At 45.1% G+C, this 17,311-nt stretch overlaps 2 long non-coding RNA genes across 2 annotated transcripts; one reads left to right on the forward strand and one right to left on the reverse strand.

Annotated features, from left to right (window-relative positions):
- Positions 1 to 233: 233 nt before the first annotated feature.
- LOC311433955 lies at positions 234 to 1,232 on the reverse strand. Its single transcript, XR_014691114.1, has 2 exons — positions 951 to 1,232; positions 234 to 842 (listed from the first exon to the last, which is right to left on the reverse strand). It is a non-coding gene; the product is annotated as an uncharacterized lncRNA (long non-coding RNA).
- A 195-nt stretch (positions 1,233 to 1,427) lies between these two features.
- On the forward strand, positions 1,428 to 6,124 carry LOC311435035. Its single transcript, XR_014691881.1, has 3 exons — positions 1,428 to 1,469; positions 1,883 to 1,919; positions 4,858 to 6,124. It is a non-coding gene; the product is annotated as an uncharacterized lncRNA (long non-coding RNA).
- The last annotated feature ends 11,187 nt before the right edge of the window (positions 6,125 to 17,311 follow it).

The following is a 17,311-nucleotide window of genomic DNA, read 5'->3' on the forward strand; positions in this document are numbered from 1 at the left end:
TTTGTTCGGAGGGGGCTCTGGGGATGTCAGGGAGCATGGGAGGAAAGTGTGTCCCAAGGTGTTACGTGAGGAGCCCCTGAGATGACTGCGTGCTGCTGGGAAGCAGCACAGGAAGCTGCCACCCATTCCTGTGCCCACCCCTTCGCTGCATTCCCCTGCCTTGTCAGCTCTCCCATCACAGGGCAATTTTGGGTCTGGCTGCAAGCCAGAGCACTGAGATGAGCTGAGTTAAAGCATTGCAGAGCTGCAGCCTCATTAGAGCAAAATGGGAAAACAGTAGGCAAAGAGGAAGGTACACAACCGAGAGGAGAAGCCTGGCACAAAGTTTGTGTACATGTTTACATCATCCCAGTCATTTAGTACACGCATTGGAAGAGCCTCTGAAACTAGGTGTTTTTTGTTTTATTTGGCTGTTGTGCTCAGATCTGTATCAACATGAGCCATCTCCTGCCCCATCCCTGCCCCAGAGTGGTATATAAGGCAAATGAAGAATCCAAATACACGGATGGGGGAGTGGAGGAAGAAAGGGCCCGTCAGCAGGCAAGTCAGGAGCCTAGAGCTCCAGACTCCTCACTGCTGTCAGATTTCCTGCAGGCACTGCAAGGAAGGGAGGTTTTAAATTGCTTTTATACAGCCCTGCCTGCCTGAGTGCACAGAAAAGACAGTGCTGGCTGGTGCTTTGTTGGGTACGTGGCCCCATGCCTTGTTTGCAGTTTGCTGTGTAAGCACTGTTGTCAGGCTGGAGCTATTCATTTCTTCCAAGCTTTTCCACGGGTGTCATCACCATGGCATGGGAGGATCTCAGATGTCAATGAATTTCTCTCCAGAAAAGCCCTGTGAGACTGAGGAGGGGGAGGAAGGGCTTGTCGTTGCTGCAAACCAATCCCAAATTTCATGTTGGGCATGCATTAAGCAAGAAACTGTGATGACTTTTGGGTACAGTGACTCACCCAGCTCTGCAAAGAGATTCAGTAGCAAAAGCTAGACTCCCATCTTGTGCTCCTCGACTGTGTACAGATCAGTTAACCCCCACAAAATTGCTCTTTTTCCTCCTGAAGTCCCTCTCACTATACAGCTTCTTCACCAGAAGTTTTAGCTGTGACATGCAGGGAGCTCTCTCTGCCCCAGAGGCTAAAGGATAGGACACAGAATCCTATGCCACAGTGAAACCTATCACCCACTGAAGGCTTATCCTGTCCCTGGGCAGGCTTTGCTTGTGGGGAGCCATCCCTGCCAGGACCCCATGCCCTGAGAGCACTTAGCACCCTGTTAGCACCTTGTTGGCCATCCACCTCCTGGACCTTGCCAGGGAGCATGCAAACTATTAATCTGCTGATGACCAAAGGCTGGTGCTGGAACCCACACCTGGCCTCATTTTTTGCACTAGGATAAAGGCAGCTGGAGAGGCCAGAAGAGGCAAGCTTCTCATTTCTGGTGCCTATAGCCCAAAGAAGGATGCTCCTGGAGAGGTAAGCGGGGGTGGCAGTGGTTGTAGAGGCTTAGCGTCATCTGCTGCAGCTAGAGCTAGTGCTTTCCCACCCTGGTTTCTTCCTCAGCATGGACAAGATGCTGTCATAAGGCAGCCAGATGCTATGTGGGGGACAGAGCTCACCACAGACCCACCACCACAGGAACATCATGCTCTCCCTTGTCCAGACACTACTCATGGTGGCTAACTGAGCAGCTAGCAGTCTTCCATGAGCTTGGTTAAACTGACACTAGTCAAACTGAGGCTGCTTCTTTTTTTTTTCCCTCTGATTTTGAGTAGCAGGCTTCACCTTTGAACTATGATGCTGTGAATTCTGCAAACCAATCCAAAAGTGGGTAACTTTATAGCTAGATATTTGTGCTACTCTATGCTTCTTCTCTGTGTTGCCAACAGGTCTATGGAAGTGATTGTCCCCATGTACTCAGCTCTGGTGAGGCTGCACCTCAAGTAATACTTTCAGTTTTTGGCCCCTTGCTACAAGAAGGACATCAAGGTGCTTGAGTGAGTCCAGAGAAGGGCAATAAAGGGGACCAGGACTGGGGATGCTTACCTGCCAGCTTCTGAACTTGAGTCACTGCCAAACTACTTCACAGGGAAGTAGCACCACCAGGGTTTTCCTGTCCTGAGGAGGTACCACCAATGTAACTAGCTCAGAGTTTCTAAAACTATTTCACAGAGATAGAAGAAAACATGAAGAAAAAGCAGCGTACTGAGGAACACTAAGTCCATTTCACCAGGACAGCAGAAAAGCACCCTAAGTAACCTGAGCCTCAAACTCCCCTGGAGAGGCAATTCCTCCCATAAATCTTCATGCTTCATATATAGCAAAGGTCAAATGATCCCCCACCTGGCAGACTTCACTTCAAGGATGGAGCCAAGAGACCTTGTGGAATAGGCTCATCTACCTGGCTTCAATGTTTTAAGGTCATCGCTCCTTATCACTAATAGAAATAACCTGACAAGGGCCTTAGTGGTTAGAGTTGACCTAATGAATTAACTACAAAAGGTGCGTAAGGGTCATATTTCTGCTAGTCATTCTGTGAGGAAAATTAGTACAGAGCCTGTTAAAATAAGATAAATAAACATAAATAAAATAAATTAAAAAAAAAAAAAATGACCTAAAAGACAAAATTGCCGTCATAGATTTTTCATCTGTCTAGTCATGACAGATAAGGAATATAGCAATCAGAAAGACTTTACTTGACATCAATGTTATTTAATTTATTTTTTTCTGAGATCTCTTCTTTATGCCGGACTTTTCAAAATCTAGCGCCATGACCTCCAACTGCAGTATTTACTTTGGCTGCATATAAACTATCACGTATAAATGCCAGGCTCTGGATTCTCACTCCCTATTCAGGTCAAGGACTGGTCTGAATGTTTTGGCTTTAATTTGGTTATATGACTACATTGGTGTTGTCGTGGTTTCCCCCAGCCAGCAGCTAAGCACCACACAGCTGTTCGCTTGCTCTCCCCTCCTCCTTCTCTGAGGATATAGATATAGGAAAATAAAGCCTGTGGGTCGAGACAGAGACAGTTTTCTAAGACAGGAACAAAATAATAATAATAATGATAATAGTACTGCTACTACTAATGTGCACAGAATAAGTGATACACAATGCAATTGCTCACCACCTGCTGACTGATGCCCAGAGTACTGTGTTCAGTTTTGGGCCCCTCACTACAAGAAGGACATGGAGGTGCTCAAAAGAGTCCAGAGAAGGGCGACAAAGCTGGTGAAGGGTCTGGAGAACAAGCCCTATGAGAAGCAGCTGAGGGAGCTGGGTTTGTTCAGCCTGGAGGAAAGGAGGCTCGGGGTGACCTTATTGCACTTTGTAAGTACATTAAAGGAGGCTGTAGCGAGGTGGGGATTGGTCTATTCTCCCACACTCCTGGTGACAGGATGAGGGGGAATGAACTAAAGTTGCACATGGGGAATTTTAGGTTGGATATTAGGAAGAACTTATTTACTGAGAGGGTTGTGAGGCATTGGAATGGGCTGCCCATGGAAGTGGTGGAGTCACCATCCCTGGAGGTCTTTAAAAGACATTTACATGTTGAACTTAGCGAGATGGTCTAGTGGAGGACTTGTTAGTGTTAGGTCAGAGGTTGGACTTGATGATCTTGAGGTCTCTTCCAACCTAGAAATTCTGTGATTCTGTGTTTCTTTTCTGAAAACTTCACTTCTTTGCTGAAGATCCCCCTCACCGTGGGGAGGATGCAAGAGCATGGAAAATTTCAGGACCTAAACATGTACAGCATTTGTCAAAATCATAATCAGCTGACAAAAGGAGCTTGGACCAGGCAGCATAAGGCAGTGTCAGCAAGAAAGGATGTTACCAGTTCAGCTTAAAATATGCCTAAAATATTTTTATAAGGCAGCACATAGCCTGTTAAACTGTATTCTTACGATACTAATGTACTTCACCCCAAGAGAAGTACGTGGTCTTCTGGCAGGAGAGGAAGCAAGAACTTGGAGGAAACAATGTGAAAGAAGAGTCATTAAGTCAGCCAGCAATCCCATGTCCCCACAGCTGCTTAGAACTTTGTTATTGCAATAACAATAACACAGAAACCTCTTAAATGTATATTCAACTGGTTATAAATTGAGGAGAAACATCTATAGTAATCAAGGTTTGTTGGATGTGTCTCAAATTGTTCTTAATTACTGAGCTCTGTACACCTGCAGCAAATTTTTAAAGGCAAAAAAATGTTTTCCAGCACTGTGCTGCTGGCTAAGTGAAGCAAAGGCATGACAGCACTGCGTGGTTTTGTATTTACAAAATCAAGACTGTGAAACTTTACCAGTTCTGTGCCAGCAGTGCCAGGTTGGGCAGACATGGCCACAGCAGTGTCTAGTGTGCAAATACCCAGGCAAGGACTAGGGTAACTGGCTACAGCAGTGGTAATCAGGTAGCTGCAGTAGCACAGGGCTTGGTGCTGGCTGAATCAGCCCATAAGGGTCTGTTCCTTGACAGCAATGCAGACACACTTTTACTTTGGGGTAAAAACAAAACAAAAAAAATCAGGAAAAGAAGGACAATGTTCTTAAAAGCGAAGGTTTGAGTAAGATGTTCTCTCCAGGAGGCCCCTGAAGCATCTTAAGATAGCAGGACAGGCACGTGACCTTCCTTTGCCAGTGCAGAAAAATACATGGAGTGAAAACAGAGGAGCAATGCTCTAAAAAAAAAACAGTCTGAGAATACCCAGGCCTGAAGCTGCATTTAAATGCATGGCTTGCTTCACAGGATGATGTTGGACATGGATAGGCTTTGGGGGTTCTTCCCCTCCCCCACCCCCCCCTTTTTATTTTTTTAAGTTCTTTTTCATTATTAGTCTTTTTTTTTTTTTTTTTTTCTTTTCCTTAGGAAAGAGACCCCACACCTCAGTCTGCAGCAGGGGTGGACCGGTCACCATACAAGCCTCTGGGCAGGATGATTACTTCTTCAGCTCTCACCTGCAATGGGTCTGGGGGGTTAGCCCCTACCCTGCTGCATGTGAGGAGAAAGCCAGCCTCCTAGGGCTTGCTTTGAGCAGGTGGGAGGCTGGCTTTGCAGTAGGTACCTGCCTTGTTCCCTGGTTCCTGAGCCTACCACACTGATGTTACTGATGTGTAACAGTGTGGGATGTGTGAGGAGAGCTGACAGGCAATCCAAAACACAATAACTGCATGGAAGTGTATTGTAGTGGCAGCAAGAGTAACTACAAAGCTCTCCACTGTGTCGGGTGGGGAACCAGTACAGCAGGACCAGTGGTATCTCCAGGTTATGCAAAGCTGGTGATGAAAAGTTTGTGTCAGGCTCCCTTGTTAAGCTGTTGGGATGTACTTATCAAGAAGAAATGGGAAGACAGAGACTGGCACAGCTACTGTTGGTCTGATTTTTTTTCCCTGAAAACAAGGGAAATTAAATCAAGGTCTCTTGAAATCTGTGTTCATGAGTACCCACTTGATGGTATCTGATCACATTGCTCTTCTTTACAATGATCCTGCTCCCTGGGTACCCTACGACAAGTCTATAAGAAGGAAGATGTTATTTGCAGTTGCCATCACTGAACCCAAAGTGAAGCTGTGGCAGAGTGGGCTGGCTCACCCCGACATAATGCCATTGCAGCTACCCATGATGGCCTCTCAGCTTTTGCTTCTTGTCCTGATGCTGGGATAAAAAACATGCAAAGGAGGCTCCCAGGATGGCTCTCATCACACAGATCCTCTCAATAGCAAAGGAACAAATGGCAACATCAGACATGCCCATGCCTGTTTCGGAGCTGGCTAAAAAGGCATAGCAAATTCAGGTCCTTGCTGAACTGTGACCCCTTTCTGCCTTCCTCCTGCTCACTCCCTCCTTGCTGCTCACCAACATCTCCTGCTGTGGGTGCAGAGCGGCATCATGCCTCTTGAAACCTTGCTGATCACTGATGTTATGTGAGGGAAAAAATCCTGCCTTTGGGGACTGAGATCCTGTGCTTACCACAGAGCACAGCCAGTGTGGGTGTCTCCTTCCATCTGAGTGACTCAGCTGACCCATGGATATTTCTGGTGTGCAGCTGGGTGTCAAGCCAGCCAAATGGTGAGAGTTACCTTCCTTTTGTTTTCTTTCTGTTCTGAAATGAAAGAAATGCAAAGATGGACATACAGCTCAGTGATGTTGTTGCACTGACATTTTATTTTGTGAAGTGACATAAAATGAGGTGCTCCTCCCTATCACCGGGTCCTTAAAAGCCTTGGGAATGGAAATTTATGTCACTCTTAACCCTTCATGTTGTTACAGACAGTGACCCCAAATAGTTTCATGTGGCTTTTAAATAGCAGCTCCCCTCCCTGCTCCATCAGGAGGCTGCTCGTGGGAGATAAGGAGGCAGGAGCCAGTCCCAGCCTCACCTCTGCTGCTGATGGCAGACAGGCAGCCGGGGCTGCTCCTCCCAGCCCTGGGAATGGTGTGATCACCTGCCTCTGGACAGAAGGACCAGGTTCATGTCATCTTCCCTCTTTCCTCTGCATTTATAAGAAGGCAATTTCCATTTTTCTTTTCCTCTGGCAGAACTGTTCTTTGGAGGATTTGGAGGACAGCCCTGGGCCAAGTCCAGCTGAACACTTTTTTTTTTTTTTTTTTTTTGTGGTGCTAAATACTGGCTTAAGGCTCTTGATCTTTTCAACATTATCTTTGCAGGTTTTAGAAATGTGCTTTTGTTTTTCTTATGCATATTTGTCAGTAGCAGAGTTGTTTTTCCTGGCGTTTGGTAACCATTTCACGAGGTGTCCCTTCCCTCCGTCCCACCCAGAGCTGACTGCAGTGCTGCCCCTGCTTTCCTGCTGGCTCAATGGGCTGGCGGCAGCAAAGGCAACATCACCCAAATTGCACGGGAGGAAAAAAAAACAGCTATCATTAACCATGCTGTGCTCCTCATTGGAACACACGGAGCTTTAGTACTTCTGTTTCTTCCCTTTGCTCCCAGACAGAACGCTTTCCTTCCTAGCCAGCTTCAGTACAAAGCAGCCTTGCTTAAATCACTGCCGCAAGGAGTTGTGTGCACAAATCCCCGGCCACAATGCTGAGTAGTGGGGAAGCAGGGCTGAACTTTGAAGGAAGTAAAGGTCTGAGTGTATTGCTGCAGCAGAAAAATACCAAATGCAATTATTTAAGGAGAAAAGATGAGTTCTGACAGCCGATCTGAGCTCCGGTGGTGAGTCAGGCTCCCCTGCCACTGGGGAGACGGAGCACCATATGACCAAAATTGATGTTCTGGACTTCGTGATGTAGTTACTGGGATTATTAAGATGACTGGATTTGCCCATTGGAGTGTACAGGGTGAAACATATGGTACTGAACAAGCCAGCAATGCAGTCAAGGGGCTTCTACACGAAGGGATTTGTATGTAAACATAGCAGGGCCAGGCAAAAGCCGTGCTCCTGTAAGTTAATTTAGCTGTGCTTGCCGTAATGACAACGTAATTATAGGAGTGCAATTCAGGAGATTTATCTTTTTAATTAGTAAACTCCTGTGTCCTTCAAAAATCTCCTTTGGCAGCTACGGAGCCACCTGCGTCAGAGTGCGGTGGGGAGCCCTCACTTACGCACGGCGCCCGCGCGCCCCACGCCGCAGCGCTGCCACAGCTCCGAGCAGATGGTCCCGCATCACACGTGGCCTTCCCATGTCACTTGCTATTAATTAATTGGAACGTTGTTAGTGTTCATTGTAATTTCCTTGGACGTCTTCCTCATGTTGGTTTGTTTCCTTTCAGCGGGCCCTTAAATATACATAAATATGAAGCTATATAATGCTTAGCAGTAAAAGTTTTGCAGTGGTGATTTTAGCTGAAAAGGTTGTTGTTGTTATTGTTGTTCCTGAGAAGGCAGCAGCATTAGCAGACGGGAGCAAGACAAATGCTGGGAGCTCTGCCAAGAGCTGGGGCCCACCCTGATGTAGGACACACAGTGCCCACGTGGCACAGCCCTCTTCTCGTGGGGACGTGGGCAATGCCACTCACACACACGGGAAGCTGAGAGATGCACAGCACAGCCCCAGAAACCATCCTGGGTGTTTTGTGTGAGTGCTTTGTGCCAGGCTGTGCTTCCTCTACCTCTGCAGTTCCGATGTGTGGGACCTGCTGAAAGAAAAACCTAACGAAACTCTCAGAAGTAAAACGCTGTCCATGCATTCTCAAAGAGCAGCTGTAAACTTTCCTTCTCCTGGAGTTACACCTGAATAAAGCCTTACGACCCCATCCTTGCTGTGTTTCTGTAGCATCCGTGCCCAGGTCATGGAGCAACCAGGGCCCCAGTGGAGCAGGTGGGAACTGTGCATGTGTACGGTGAAGGATCCATCTTGGCGGCTTTATCAGAAGAAGCTAAGAAAAAGGACAGCAAATCTCAGCACCAATACAGAATTACCTCAGTTAAATACGTGATTTGTGCTTTCCTTCTTTTTAACTGCCAGGAGCGAAGGAAGGAGCCTCACTGTGCATGAAGGTCCAGAGAGATCCTGCAAAGGCTCTGTGCTGGGGAAAGCAACACTTGCCTGCCCTTAGGCCTGTCCCCAAGTCACAGCCATGGCAGGAGACCTGGGGACAAGCAGCCACAAGGATCTGGTTGAGCACATCCCAGCCAGCAGCGGGGCTGGGACAACCTTCATCAGCTGCCTCTGTCCTTACCACCGACTGCAGCCAAAAAGAAACCACTGCAAATGCTTCCCAACACAAGCAGTTTCTCTAGGCTCTGCTGGAGGTGTCTGACCAGTGCCAACATGCTGCCAGCCCCTGGCCCTTGGGAGGTGTCAGAGCACAAGCCCCACTGATGCCTTGCTGGTGTCCAGGCAGTCCCTGGGCAAGTGCAGGGAGAGCATGACAAGCTGTAAAGATGAAGACATAGCAGGTGTAAAAAAAATAATAAAAAAACACGGAGTAAATCAGCTTTCAGGGAAAGCCTCTGAGCCTTGACACACCTGGACTGTGATACCAAAAATGCCAACACAAATCTGTGCAGGAAGGTCCTTTTTCTCCCTCCTGCAATGTCTTTCTTACAGCTGAGACCTCAAGGCAAGCAGAACTAAAACATGATTGCTTCTGAGGAATGAGAATATTAGAGTATGCCAAAAGAGAAATATGTTTGTTAGGTGTTGCAAGATTTTTTCACTCCTGCTGAATGGACTGCAGAGTTTAGCCCTTGTTTGAGCCCAAGATTTCCTCTAAAAGAGGCTGATGCAGAGCTGCATCATAACAATGGGAGGGTGAGCTCAACTGGCCTTGCACATGCCCACTCATTCCCCTCCAGGAATCCCAAAGCCATTTACAACGGGAATGAATAGATAAAAGGATGAATTAAATCTTGCATAACCTTTGGGAGGTGGAGACAGGCAACAGTATTTTCCCATTCCAAAGGTGGAAATTAAAGCAGTAGTTTGTCACCAAGGGCTTGCTTCAAAGGTGTCAACAGCCATGAGTGAGGGAAAGAAACCTAACCAACCTCACACGGCTCTTCCTCTCTGTGGAGTACAAGGTGAGCTGAGGGCAAGCAGCTCAGGTGAATCCAGCTCTGGAATTTCTTGGCTGCTTTTGGACCATGCCCCAAAGCAGCAGCGAGATGAGAAAAAGCTGATCTCATAAATGCCCCTTTCTCTTTTGGCTGGAAAAGGTGCTCTTCCAAGCCTGGTCACGACCACTGTGTATGAGGTGACCAAGAGTGCTTGCTGTCTGTAATTAAAAAGATCTGTTCCTCGGGGGAAAACAGCTTACCAGCCAGGTACATCTTCCATATCACCTGTGGTTCTCCCGCCTGTGTGTTGTACAGCTCACACGCTTATCAGCACGAGGTCGCCCCAAGAAACAAGCAGAAGAGAAAAGTGCAAGAGCTGACCAGTGCCTTCATCAGCTTCTGCGTGGTGCTGCCAGAGGGGCTGGCATCCTCATGGTCCGAAGTCCAAAATCTACTCTGAAGAAGGTCAGTGGGGAGGGAAAGCAGAGGCAGAACACAAGGCCACTCTTCTTACTAGACTATATTTTTGTTGTGTTATAAGAGGGTCTCATGGTTTTGGTTCCCCCTGAAAAAAAAAAAAAAAAAAGAAAAAAAAAAAAAAAAGAAAAAAAAGTTACTAGGACATGGATATTGCTTTTCGTTGGATGCACGGTGCTAAACTCAGTGCTATGCCTAGATGTAAGAAGATCTCACTGTCCTTAGGATGTTTATAAATTGTGCAATCTTTGAAACAGGGTTGTGGTTCATATCTGCAGGGTGACTGCTTTGTCCTGGCTCTGTGCATGCTTGGGAAGTGATTACTGTTGAGTAAGAGGTGAAGCCAGCATAGACATGAACATCTTAATGTGATGATCCTTAAGGGTCCCTTCCAACTCAGGATATTCTATGATTCTATGATTCTATGATCTCCTGTTTAACTAGTCTTCCACCAGCTAAATGAAAATGTGTTTGAACTACAGCTTATGACTACTGTGTGTTTTTAAAAAGGCCTTCAAACCAAATGGTGCTTAAATCTGGTGTGCTTTTGATCTGGATGGGGATCCAGACTTTGTCTGTGTTTTTTTTTTTTTTTTTTTTTTTTTTTTGTTTGTTTCTTTTTCTTTTTTTTTTTCTTTTTTTCTCATTTTGTTTAAATGAGATCTGTGTATCATTAAGAATATTGTTTGGGGGCAGTACTTTGCCTTATGGTTAACTAACCAAGTCTCAGTGAGCAAATATTTATTTTAAACGTTAAATTCCTGAGGTCTGTGCACCTCTGCTATCTAGAAAGGTTTGCAGTAAACTGGCTCACTGCATGGCACTGAGAAAAGCATTATTCAGTGTTTCCAAAGAGGCTATTAAAAATATCCCATAAGAAGATAAGTTGCTTAGTAGGTGTCTGTGTAGCAGAAGATTAAACATACCTCAGCCAGACAATGTTTCATGGTTAGACCAACCAGGCACTGCCTCTTCTCTTCATAAACCGTAATCCACTATATCATTTCTTCTCTAATGTGCTCTACCTGGCTTCCTGCTGAGGATGATCTATGTGCTTTGTGGAAGCAGAAACTAATATTATTCTGGGGAAGGGAAGAGGAAATAGAACTTAAGCTGATTGATTAATTTTCATACAGAAAATTTTAAGGACTGAGCTTTTTTTTCTTCCCTTCTTTCTTTTTTCTTTTTTTTTTTTTTTTTTTTCTTTTTGTTTTCTTTTTTCAGAAGGAATTGGGGTTTTTCTCTTTATTTTTCCCGAGAATGTGATATAGGTTTTTTTTGAGGCTGTATTTTGCATAAGGGAATATATAGAAGGATAAAACCCAATGAACCAGATTTGCTTCTGGGAAGGTCATGTGTAACTCCAGGAAAGTATGTGGAGATAAAATACACCTGTGGTTAAATTATCTGGGGAGAGGGTTGAAGTGCTTACTAAAATCAATGAAGCAGCCTTTTACAGCAGGAGAGGCTGTGGTCTGTGGGCTGCTAAGTGAATCATGCAGCTATTTGTGAGTGGTGAAGCAGAGGAGCTCCATTGCCAGGCTGTTGCGGTTGCTTTTGGGTTGGCACTGCACTAGGTGGGAACCAGAGAAACGTGGCAGTTGGTCTGTCTTCAGCAGCTTGCACCATGCTCCCATCAGCTGTGGTGGGATGGGGTTTGGTAAAGCAGCTGTGAGGAGGGGAGCTGGGGAGGTTTAGAGATTTGTCCGAGGCGATGCCAGGGAGCAGTGTCAGGGCTCAGGTTGCCCAGTCCTGACACCTGCCTCATAACCACAAACCCATCCATCAGCCCCAATGCTCTGTAGCTCACAGCAGGTGGACTATAGGACTATTACCTCCCCTCCCCTTCCCACAACATTTGAGTGTTTAGGGACCTGGGATTAGCTAGGATGCATCAGATCTCTCTAATCTATTAGTCATTGGGGTTCCTGTGTATCCTATCACCAAAGTAATCATCTTTCCAGGCCACCTGCGCCCTCACCAGCCTATAAAGAAAACCATCATAGCTTTGGCCGCTGTGATTAAAGCATGTATGTGAGCAAAGGCACGTGCTTCTGCCAGCCTTGCCAGTCCTGTACAGGGTACTGCAGGAGTACTTCTGTATGCTTTCCACTTTTTTTTTCTTTTTTTTCCCCACTGTGCTGTCTTTAACTTACCTCCCCCTTGATAGACACAGGGCAAGCAGGTCCCATTTGTAACTACTATTTCTACCCAGGGTTAGAAAGTTATCACACTGAGATTATTTTTCAACTCAAAGTCTCTTTCTTCCTTTTGGGGCAAAGGGGGGATGAGGAGTGAGGAAAAAGAGAAGGCGCTGAAGAGGCAGAGAATGATGGGCAGCTGGCAGATAAGGGAAGCAGTGAAGTGGAAATGAAAGCTTCCATATCATTGCAAACGGATATATTCATGCATTGCGCTAGGATGTCACAGGCTGTAATCATAAAAAGAATCAAAGATACATAATAGCACCATTACTGGGAAATATGAGGAAGACTTGAAAGATAAGGTATCATCAAAACTCTCTTACACTGAATATTTTGCCTCTGCTTTGTGCAAAAAGAGGCAAGGAAATTGTTCTTTCTGCCCCCTATTATAGGCAAGTTATTGCCCTTTCTCCACACTGCCTCTGGTTTAAAGCACAAATAAAGGCAGCACCTAAGATAAAACTACATGACAAATGAAGTCATAAAGCTCCATACTGAAAGTCCAATTTGAGAAGAGCATTTAGGTTTTGAAGGCTGCAAAGGCAGCTGCAGGGAAGTGGCTGTGATAAAGTTGCCCTTGGAGTTCTCACACCAGCAGCCCTGTGCGCATGTCCGAATATGGCCATGACAATGCAGACTTTCACTGCACCCGCACACAATCGTTTGGTCAGGACCTTTACCTCTTCCTTTGAAAGGACAGGCACTGTGCGGCTGTGCAGTCAACAGGGTACCTGCTCCCATTTTCCTTTGTGTCCCTATCTGAAGCTGCCTAGCCCAATGTCTCATGCAGAGCCTGATGAAATTCCCATATCACCCAGCAGGAATTCCCAGTGCAGCCTTGAACGTGCCCCAAGTTATGTCCTCTATTTTTATCCCAGGGATGTCCTTCCTCCTCCTTGGAGGACCTGAGAAAGCTTGAAAAGATACACATATATGTCTGCTTTACACATTTCCTAGCCAAAGAGAAATTAATGAGCTTGATCAGATCTGCCAAAATCCACACAGAATGTTTTAAAAATTAGAATATATTCATTGCTTGAAATGTTTATTTTAATGTATTATATTTTCAAATGTAAATTTCTGGACAGCACTTTCTGCAGTGTAGAAAACAGTACATACATGCGTTGTACATGTAGCTCTGGGGGGTTGTCTCTCTGTAATTATACATGCGCTGTAAATTCCACTTAAAGGTGGCAAGTGGCAAAGGCTGAGCTTTTGGAACAGAGGACAGTTAATAAACAATATAAATCAGCAGCAAAAGTAGGAGATTATCATGTCCATAATCTCCCACAGTTAGCGAAATTCATGCTTGCACTGAGTGGACCTACATTTCCACAGCAATAATACTTTTCTGTATTGGCAGATTACTAAATTAGCCTTTAGCTGAGAGTTATTAAAACATCTCTAACAGATTTACTAGCTCCTGGGCGTCCTGTGGACAGACATAAATACTGAACAGGAATCTGCAGTACAAATCCTTCATTTTTGTTTCATGCCTTTCCAAAATCCAGATCTTTAATGTAATTTATCTCACTGGATATAAGTCATCATTCTGATGGGCTGATTTTAACCCTCAAAGATTTGTGATATTCTTGGGGCCGCAAGAATCTGGAGTTGGAAATGCTTGGCCAGCAGCTCCTTCCCTCCCACACCAGTGACCCGAAGGCTTTCTGGCTTTAAGGACCCCTCTGTGAAGTGGCGCTAGCAACTTGATGGAGAAGCCATCTGGCTCCTTCCAGCATCTCCCGGTTAAGGTAAGGACACACTGTGTCCTTGAGTCGTCTTCACAGGTTGAGGTCTGCAATTACTCCCCGAAGGGATGGAGCTGAGAGGAGAAAGAGGCAGGAGGGCTCCCGTGGACCATCTGCAGCGAAGTCCTCAGGGCAGCAGCTCTGGCCGAGCCGCCTGCGTCTCCTCCCCAGGCACTGGTGGAGCAAGGCACTGAGTTGGTCAGTGGCTTGTGCAGCAGACGGGGCTGTAACCCCTAGGCAGAGGGAAGGGCACGTCCTTTGCTGCTCCATGGCCCTCCACAGAGATTAAGCCAGCTGACACTGCAGACATCACCCGTGTCCCAGCCATGCCCCCAAGGCTCTTCTTCAATGTCTGTGAAGAACTAGAGCAAGAGATGAATGCTTCCCCACAGCAAGAAGGCAGAACTGGATAAATGGCAAGGAAATAGTTAACAGGGAAGAAAACAAAAGCTAGTGTTTTTGAAAGGGGAGGCTAAATGGCAGGTAAGGAGGATGGTTAATTTCTACTTTCTAGATTGCAAACAGCAGAGTAAGATGCCCACAGCCCACATCATGAAAAATAGTGTGGGTTTGGCAGTACATGGTTATAATTTAAGAAAGCTCAGTTCTCTATTCAGTCCCAAAGATTTCCTACAAGAATAAGGCTTGGAACAATGCCTCTGGCTGATGTATGGCAAGTCATTTAGATGAACGTCCCTTGTGTGGCATTAAAGGAAACACATTTAACACCATGTGCCACACACTGCTGTGGGTAGGGTGCATTTTCTTCCTTATCCTTTTCATGAACACGCTTCAGAAACAAGCAGGTAATGGTGCAAAATGACCATGAAAAATGACCATGAAAAATGACCATGAAAATGACCATGACTACAGCTGTAAGCTCAATGAGCAGTGGGGAACCCTGTGTGACTGGTGCTGCTGTTTCTCACCACAGCTGTAGAGAAGGGATATGGAAATAGTCCTTAGTGTCACTCTGACACACCTTATAGTGGTGCAGTGCTTCTTCATGGAGACCCAGCTGGAATCCTCAAAAGTCTCACTTTAAATTCATGTAAGATTGGTTCAGTTTCTTTGCCACTCATCCAGCTTTCCTGCCCCTCTCCCCACTCTGAAGGCTTTAAAGCGGTGCTTAGCCTGATGTGCCTGGGAAGGCTGCTGTGGATTATCAGCGGGGTGACACTGAACTACGTAGTGATACTGCCAAGAAAAAAAGCATGAGAAATGCTACGTGTTGTTGCTTTGGTGGTTTTGATGGTACTGAAATGTGCCTCATTTATGCTAACATGAACACTCCTGCCCTAACACTGAGGCTGTAGCATGAAGTTCTGTAAATTCTCATTCTCATTCACTCTTCTGTTTCTCCCCTGGGTTTGACCTTTGGGATGAAATCCATAGCTGGAATTTTTCCACTGGCCAAAGAGCAGCCAGGACTTCCTCCAGTTTCTGCTGTAATAACCTGCCATACAACAGGACGAATAGGGTCTGCACAGCCCAAACAAACAAGGCCAGCATTACTTCAGCATGCTTCAGCCCTCCAGAGTGATGCAGAGATACGAAAATCTGTACCTTGCTGGAAACACATGAACAGCTTTATCTAAGCCTTCCCTCCCCTCCTCAATACAGGATTTTTCAGCCATTAAGAGTTCTCTTTATAATATTAATTAGTGTAATTTTTTTTTTTACTTTTTTATTTTTTGGTGTAACTATATATAACTATACCCTGCTCAGAACTTTTTGCCCCCTTCAAAAGAAATTTTGTTTGGATAGGAATAACTAAAAGGGACTTGGCCAGAGAGATGATGGATTACAAACACATATCACCTTAACTATAACCTAACCATGGTAAGATGGAAAGTGATGCCTTTGAAAACAATCTGCCTTCAATTCTTTTTTAGCACTTTTCAGACTGAAAGACATTGCACACACTGAAAGAACTGCCAGCACCACGGCACTGAAGGTTGTGTCAGCAGCACTTCTGTTATAAAGCCTCCCTTTCCCCAGGAGTCTATAGCTCAGCTGCAAAACTTCCTCCAGGCTCACACTTCCTTCCAACGTACTAGCTAGGAAGTTATTTTATTTTCAACAGTTTTGTCTATTTTTGAAATATAAACAGGAAAGTGAGTATATATAAGTTATACCAGAAGGCAAAAAAGAAAGGCATGTGTTTTTATTTTAATTCAATTTGATTTTCTCACTTTCTCACACCTTGAAAAACTTACATTTACATGTAAAATAATGTTTCACAGCAGGCAATTGCATGTAATGAGGTTTTCTTCTCTTCATACACTAGGTGAAAAGAAAAAAAAAAAAAAAGATAAAAATCTGAGAGGTTGGGCCAAATTTTGCTCTCATGGGTCTGACTTCAAACATTGGATTTAGTGGAGGCTCTCTCGGTAAATGAAATCAGAACCAGACCTATTGTCTTGTAGAAAGCTGTGTCTCTGCTTTGCATAGCATATTTAACCTGCAGCCCCTAATTGGTCTAATGATTAAGTGGCATATTATTTTTCAGACACCCAAGCTCTTACAGATAAATCTCAAAGAGACATTATTTGATTTTAAATCAGTATTAGTGATTTGATGGCTAATGACTTGCTATTAAGTTCCACTGGCAGAGACAATACAACCTATCCTGGTAACAATGCATCGTATATGAGTGTCTCATAGACTTTTAATTATGATTATCAATCTCCTTTTCTGTCTCTCTCTTTCTCTCTCTCAAGTCCATGTGTTAATCCATATGTTGCTCTCTAAATAACCGGGCTAAGTTAAATCCTGTCCCTAATGAATCTGCTGTAATTTTCCATAAAGCTAAGGAACCCTAAAACCCACATCATTGGTGAGTAGGGGATGGGTGCTCCTTTGGATGTTTTGAACAAGTTGTATGGCATCTCAGCGATGCTGTAGGAAACAGGACATAGAGAACAAAGTGAAAGCAGGCCCTTTTGCCTCTGACCTTTAGTTTTTGTGCTCTGGCTCCGAGTGTCTGCAGGTAGTGCAGAGTGGGCAGCCCTGTCCTTTACATAGTCCTGTGGGGTCCGTGGCAATGTCATGGCTCCATTTGATGAACAAGCCTTGCAAGAACACCCGTCCTTTGCAGATGTTGATCTACACCACCCGTTTGAACCCCACTAATAATTCTTTGGCTTATTAGCACAGCACTGGTGAACCTTTCAGGTTTTGGGTGTTCCTGAAGTTTCTCAGCAATCCTGCAAAACAAAGTATCTTCCATTGCATCCTCGTAGTTAAAAGACAGGTGAAGCAAGACTTCTTCTGTGTAGTTTATGGGGTTCCTTTGTGTCTCTTTACATTTCATTCTTTTCTGCTGGCTGATCACTTCCTCTCCCAGTTGCACTCACAGGTACCTTTACCAGAGAGAGGGGAAGAACAGATGTTTAAAGATTCATTTGTAAAGCATATG

This window comes from Aythya ferina (genome assembly GCF_964211825.1).
Source record: "Aythya ferina genome assembly, chromosome: 3".
Taxonomy (NCBI): Eukaryota; Metazoa; Chordata; class Aves; order Anseriformes; family Anatidae; genus Aythya; species Aythya ferina.